The sequence below is a fragment of the Pan troglodytes genome, chromosome 6 (genome assembly GCF_028858775.2).
Source record: "Pan troglodytes isolate AG18354 chromosome 6, NHGRI_mPanTro3-v2.0_pri, whole genome shotgun sequence".
NCBI classification, from domain to species: domain Eukaryota; kingdom Metazoa; phylum Chordata; class Mammalia; order Primates; family Hominidae; genus Pan; species Pan troglodytes.
Genome location: NC_072404.2, coordinates 7,708,994 through 7,714,993, shown reverse-complemented (window position 1 = coordinate 7,714,993; position 6,000 = coordinate 7,708,994).

Below are 6,000 nucleotides of genomic sequence, written 5' to 3'. Positions count from 1 at the left end.
TCTGTGAGGGCTGCCATAACGAACACCCCAGGCTGGCTGATTTAAGCCACTGACATTTATTGCTCACAGCTCTGGAGGCCGGAAGTCCTCGGTCAAGGTGTGGCAAGGCTGATTCCTCCTGAGGCCTCTCTCTTTGGCTTGTGGATGGCCGTCTCCTCCCTGGAGCCTCACAGCACCGGCCCTCTGTGGTCTGTGTTCAAATCTCCTCTTCCGGCCGGGAGTGGTGGCTCACGCCTGTAATCCCAGCACTTTGGGGGGCCGAGGCGGGAGGATCACCTGAGGTCAGGAGTTCGAGACCAGCCTGGCCAACATGATGAAACTCCATCTCTGCTAAAAATACAAAAATTAGCTGGGCATGGTGGCAGGCGCCTGTCATCAACTACTCAGGAGGCTGTGGCAGGAGAATCACTTGAACTCAGGAGGCAGAGGTTGCAGCAAGCCGAGATCGCACCACTGCACTCCAGCCTGGGCAACAAGAGCGAAACTCTGTCTCAAAAACAAAAACAAACAACTCTCCTCTTCCCCCTGACAGAACCCCCTAATCACTTGCAAAGAATTCCTGTCTCAGGCTCTGCCTCGAGGAAGCTCAGCCTAAAACAGTTAGTACCAGACGTGGCCCTGCAGACCTGAAGAATGACCTCTTGATCCTGCCCCCACCCACTGGGCAGGTGGCCAGGGGGCCCCTGGTAACAGTCTTTGGCAGGCTGGGATGTTTCCTTAAAGGTAAAAGACAAGCGACGGTGCCTAGTACCTTCTACCACGAAGACAGGAGCACCGGGTTCCGTAGGCTGTGTTAGATGCAGGAGCAGATTATTCTGCATTAGGTAAAATGGCTCTGCCACACTCATCAACAGGCATGGAAAATGCCAGGTTCAAGTGGCGCCTTGATGCAAGGACTCTGCCACAGCTCGAGGCTCAGGTACAAGGAATCCTGCCACGTGGGCCGTTTGGCCAGCAGATCCCGTGGCGCTCCAGGCACCCACGGTGGGTGAGTGTGCTGGGTAGGATGTCAGGCCAGCCACAGTGCAGTTCCGTAGCACAGGGCAAGACCGGAGTCCCCGAGCAGGGCCACGCCGCAGCGGGGAACCACATCCAATTCCAAAACAGCAGCTCCTGGCCTGCTGGGGGGCCTGGTCCTGGCCGGGCAACTAACCACGGGGTGTCCAGTGACCGTGCCGCCTGCAGGCTGCCCACCCTGAGCCAGGGCCTGAGAAACCCAACAAGCCACGGGCACACACTGGCCCATCAGCAGGACTGGGCTTGGCCAGCTACACAGAAAGATGGCCCGGACGCCAGCATCTCCTGATTGTTGCTCCCATGATTCTGTATCAGCTCACGCCTGTGGGTTCAGAGATGGGCTGATGAGAGACAGAAGGCTGGGCTTGTGGGAGCTGAGAGCAGGCAGCCCACCAGGCCACGCTCCCCTGTGCAGAGAGAAGGGACGCAGGGTAGGGATCCACACGGACTCATGAGCAGCGGCAAATGGCGTGGCTGCTGGGCTGGGGAGGCGGAAGGAGCAAGATTGGAATACTGGGGACAAATAATTTTGGAAGAGACATGGGGAACCTGCAGGAGTGGGCTCAAAGTACGAGAATCTTTGCAGCTCACTGTGGCACCCACCAGAGGGAGCCCACGGCAGACGAGGCTCTGAGAAACCAGGTGGAAAGGATGGCTCATGCCAGGACGCCAGCCAGCCTCCACCCTCAGCCAGCCTCCACCCTCAGCCAGCCTCCATCCTCACATCCTCAGCCACCGTAGCCTCCACCCTCAGCCGGCCAGCCTCTACCCTCAGCTACCCCAGCCTCCACCCTCAACCAGCCAGCCTCCATCCTCAACCACCCCAGACTCCATCCTCAGCCAGCCAGCCTCTGTCCTTGACCAGCCAGCCTCCACCCTCAGCAAGCCAGCCTCCATCCTTGGCCAACCAGGCTCCATCCTCAGCAACCCCAGCCTCCATCCACAGCCAGCCAGCCTCCATCCTCAGCCACCCCAGCCTCCACCCACAGCCAGCCAGCCTTCATCTTCAGCCACCCCAGCCTGCATCCTCAGCCAGCCAGCCTCCACCCTCAGCCACTCCAGCCTCCATCCTCAGCCATTGCAGCCTCCATCCTCAGCTAGCCAGCCTCCATCCTCAGCCACCTGAGCCTCCATCCTCAGCCGCCCCAGCCCCCACCCTCAGCTACTCCAGCCTCCATCCTCAACCAGCCAGCCTCCATCCTCAGCCACCCCAGACTCCATCCTCGGCCAGCCAGCCTCTGTTCTGGACCAGCCAGCCTCCACCCTCAGCTAGCCAGCCTCCATCCTTGGCCAACCAGGCTCCATCTTCAGCCACCCCAGCCTCCACCCTCAGCCAGCCAGCCTCCACCCTCAGCCCAGCCTCCACCCTCAGCCAGCCAGCCTCCACCCTCAGCACAGCCTCCACCCTCAGCCAGCCAGCCTCCACCCTCAGCACAGCCTCCACCCTCAGCCAGCCAGCCTCCACCCTCAGCCACCCCAGCCTCCACCCTCAGCCAGCTAGTCTCCACCCTCAGCCCAGCCTCCATCCTCAGCCAGCCAGCCTCCATCCTTGGCCACCCCAGTTTCTATCCTCAGCCAGCAGCCTCCATCCTCGGCCATCCCAGTCTCCACCCTTGGCCACCCCAGCATCGCCCTTGACCACTCAGTGCTGGTGCAGTGGCTCTTATTTGGCACAGCCATGGTAGCAGGGAGGGAGGTTCTGCAGGGCCCAATAGCAAGAACTTCCCCTCACCAGGGCTCATCTAGCTTCTGCCACTGCCAAATGTCTGAACCTCGCTATGAGGCCGTCTCTTGGTGGTGGTGGCAAGTGGATTTCACTGGACTCCTTCCGGCCTGGACTCGTGCTACCTGAGATTCAGCCAGGACCAACCCCGAGGCCCATGGAGTGTCTCATGCGCTGGCACGAGGACCCACCTAACCTCACTTTGGCTTAAGGGACCCGCTTTATGGAGGAGAAGGTGAGTCAGCCAGCGCAGGACCCCGGGATTCTCTGATCCCACCACACAGTACAGCACCCCAAAACTGCCAGCTGGATAGAGTGGTGGGTGGAATTGTAATGACAGCAAGGGGACCTGCTTGGAGATGACGCTGTGAAGACAGGGACACGTGCTTCGGCATGTGGCTTACACGTTGACACGGTGGTGCTATTTATACAGGGCTGTTTCCCAATGAATAGAAGACAGGTTCCCGAGAGCCAGAGGGGAGGAGGCGGGGGTGACCCCACGGTCCGTCACCACTGGTGACCCACCTGGGGAATGTCTGCTTTCCATCCCACAACTTTAGGCTCCGCGGCTCCCAGGATCCTGGCTCCCAGAGGCAAGAGGCTTCCACCAGGGGACACAAGCAAAAGGATTACTTTTGAGATAAGAAAAAAATCAATAAAAGTTATTATTCTTTCACATACTGGCTGGGCGAGGCAGCTCACACCTGTAATCCCAGTACTTTGGGATATCAAGGCGGGCGGATCACTTGAGTCCAGGAGTTCAAGACCAGCCTGGGCAACATAACAAAACACCGTCTCTGTGTCTCTATTTTAAACATCCCACTACATTTAAAACGATTGCAACAGCGAAACAGCCAACTCACTCCATGTTTTCTAAGGGGACTTTTCCTTCTGCTCCTAGGCTAGGATAGTTTTAGAGCACTGAGGCAAAAATGCAAAAACAGCAATCATGTGAGTTTTAAAACTAACTCTGGGATTAAAGGGAGCTGTATAAACAGATAACTAGGTTTTGTTAAAGATTTACAGGAGCACTGTGACCTGGTCAAGGCCTAAGAAGTGTCCAGCATCCTTGGACCCTCCCTGGCTCCCAGATGTCCGTGGTCATCAGTCACCTCTTGGTCCAAACCACCCTCCCCCACATGTAACATAAACCAAGGCTGAAACTTGTGCTGACTAAAGATGGTGTTTAGGGCGCTAGTCCACCGTCCTTCCGGTCGGTCGGCCCTCCGAATACGCCTGCTTTTCCTCCCACCAGCACCCGTCTCTCAAGTTTTGCCTCCTATAATAACAGCAAGCAGGTGAACCTGGGTTTGATTACGTGGTGGATGCTACCTGTTTACCCTGAGCTCCTTTTACCAAGATAGAAACAAGCAAAGAAAGCACTCACCTGTGGCCGGATGCGGTGGCTCACACCTGTAAACCCAGCACTTTCGGAGGCCAAGGCGGGTGGACCACCTGAGGTCAGGAGTTCAAGACCAGCCTGACCAACATGGTGAAACCCCATCTCCACTAAAAATACAAAAGTTAGCCGGGCGTGGTGGCGGGTGCCTGTAGTCCCACCTACTCGGGAGGCTGAGGCAGGAGAACCGCTTGAACCAGGGAGGTGGAGGTTGCTGTGAGCCGAGATCGTGCCATTGCACTGCAGCCTGGGCAACAAGAGTGAAACTCCATCTCAGGAAAAAAAAAAAAAAAGAAGACAAGAAAAAAAGAAAGCAGTCACCAGCTGGCAAGTGTAATGGACCGTGATCAGCATGAGAAAGCAAGGCTGCCTGTGATGAGCGCTTATGGTTGGGGTTAGGGTTAGGGTTGGGTTAGGGTTAAGTTAGGGTTAGGTTTAGGCTTATGGTTAGGTTTGGGTCATGGTTAGGTTTCAGTGGTCAGCCTGGGCGTACTGCACCTGTGGGTTAGGGTTAGGGTTAGTTTGGGGTTAGAGTTAGGCTTATGGTTAGGGTTATGGTATGGTTATGGTTATAGTTAGGTTTCAGTCTTGGGCCTGGGCATACTGCACCTGTGGGTACTTGTGTTCACCCCTCTACCCCTCTCCAAATGTCTCAGCAGGTGAACCAACTAAAATGCAGGCAAGCTGTGTCGGATAGAAGCCATCTAATGCGAGAATCAAATGCATTTCAATAGTGCAAAGTGAGTCGGCAGCAGATGCTGTTGGTGACCTACCCACATGCTGTGGGATTCCCCCAACCCCTCTGGGGTACCCATGCTCCAGCTGCTGCCTGGCGTCTCTGCTGAGGTTCACACCTGCTTCCCCTCTGGAGGGTTTTCCTCGGGCGGTTTGCACCACCCCTCTCGCAGGTGCCCAGGGATCCTGCTCCCTCACCCTGGGGCAGCTTGTTGTCAGTGACCACCTCACAGCAGGGCACAAAAGCCTCACCGTCTTGCAGCAGGACAGGCATCATGACAGCCTTCCCCAGCTGAAGTTCCAGGAAGGAATTAAGTCCTTCAGAAAAATGATTTGAGTGACTGTTTTCTCAAGCCTGCCAAGGATGGTTGATAGATAGTACCATACTCGATGCGTGGGAGAGAACATAGCTGATTATAGATGGTCCAAATCTTAGGGCTAAAGTCCAGAAGATTCACTGATTATATTAGTTTAAAAGGCAACACCAATCACAATGGGTCGCTGTCCTTGTTTAGAAATTTAGTCCCAGGAAAGGAAGAATCACGAACACTTTGGACTTAAGGATACCGGGCACAGCTGAAGGTGACGGCACTTATTAAAAGCAGAGGGATTGGCTGGGCATATTGGCTCACGCCCACCATGCCGGCGCTTTCGAACATTAATTCGAAATAGGCCATGAATTTAAACGCAAAAAGTAAACTGTAATCTTCTAAAATAAAATATAGCAGAAATACTAGAACATCTTCAGGACCACTGGCTAGGCAATGTGGTACCAAAAGCATGATCTACGAAATGAAAATATGGATCAATTAGACCTCAAAAAGTTAAAAAAAAAATGCTTGCATTCAAAGGATGAAAAGACAAGCCACAGGCAGGGAGAAAATGCTTGCAAAGCACACACCTGACAACGGTGTCGTTTCTAGAAAAATGCAAAGAACACTTAAGACCCCACAGTAGAAACAAACGAAACATTTAGAAAATGGGAAAAAAGGCTGGGCACGGCAGCTCACGCCCGTAATCCCAGCACTTTGGGAGGTTGAGGTGGGTGGATCACCTGAGGTCAGGAGTTCGAGACCAGCCTGACCAATATGGTGAAACCCTGTCTCTACTAAAAATACAAAACTTA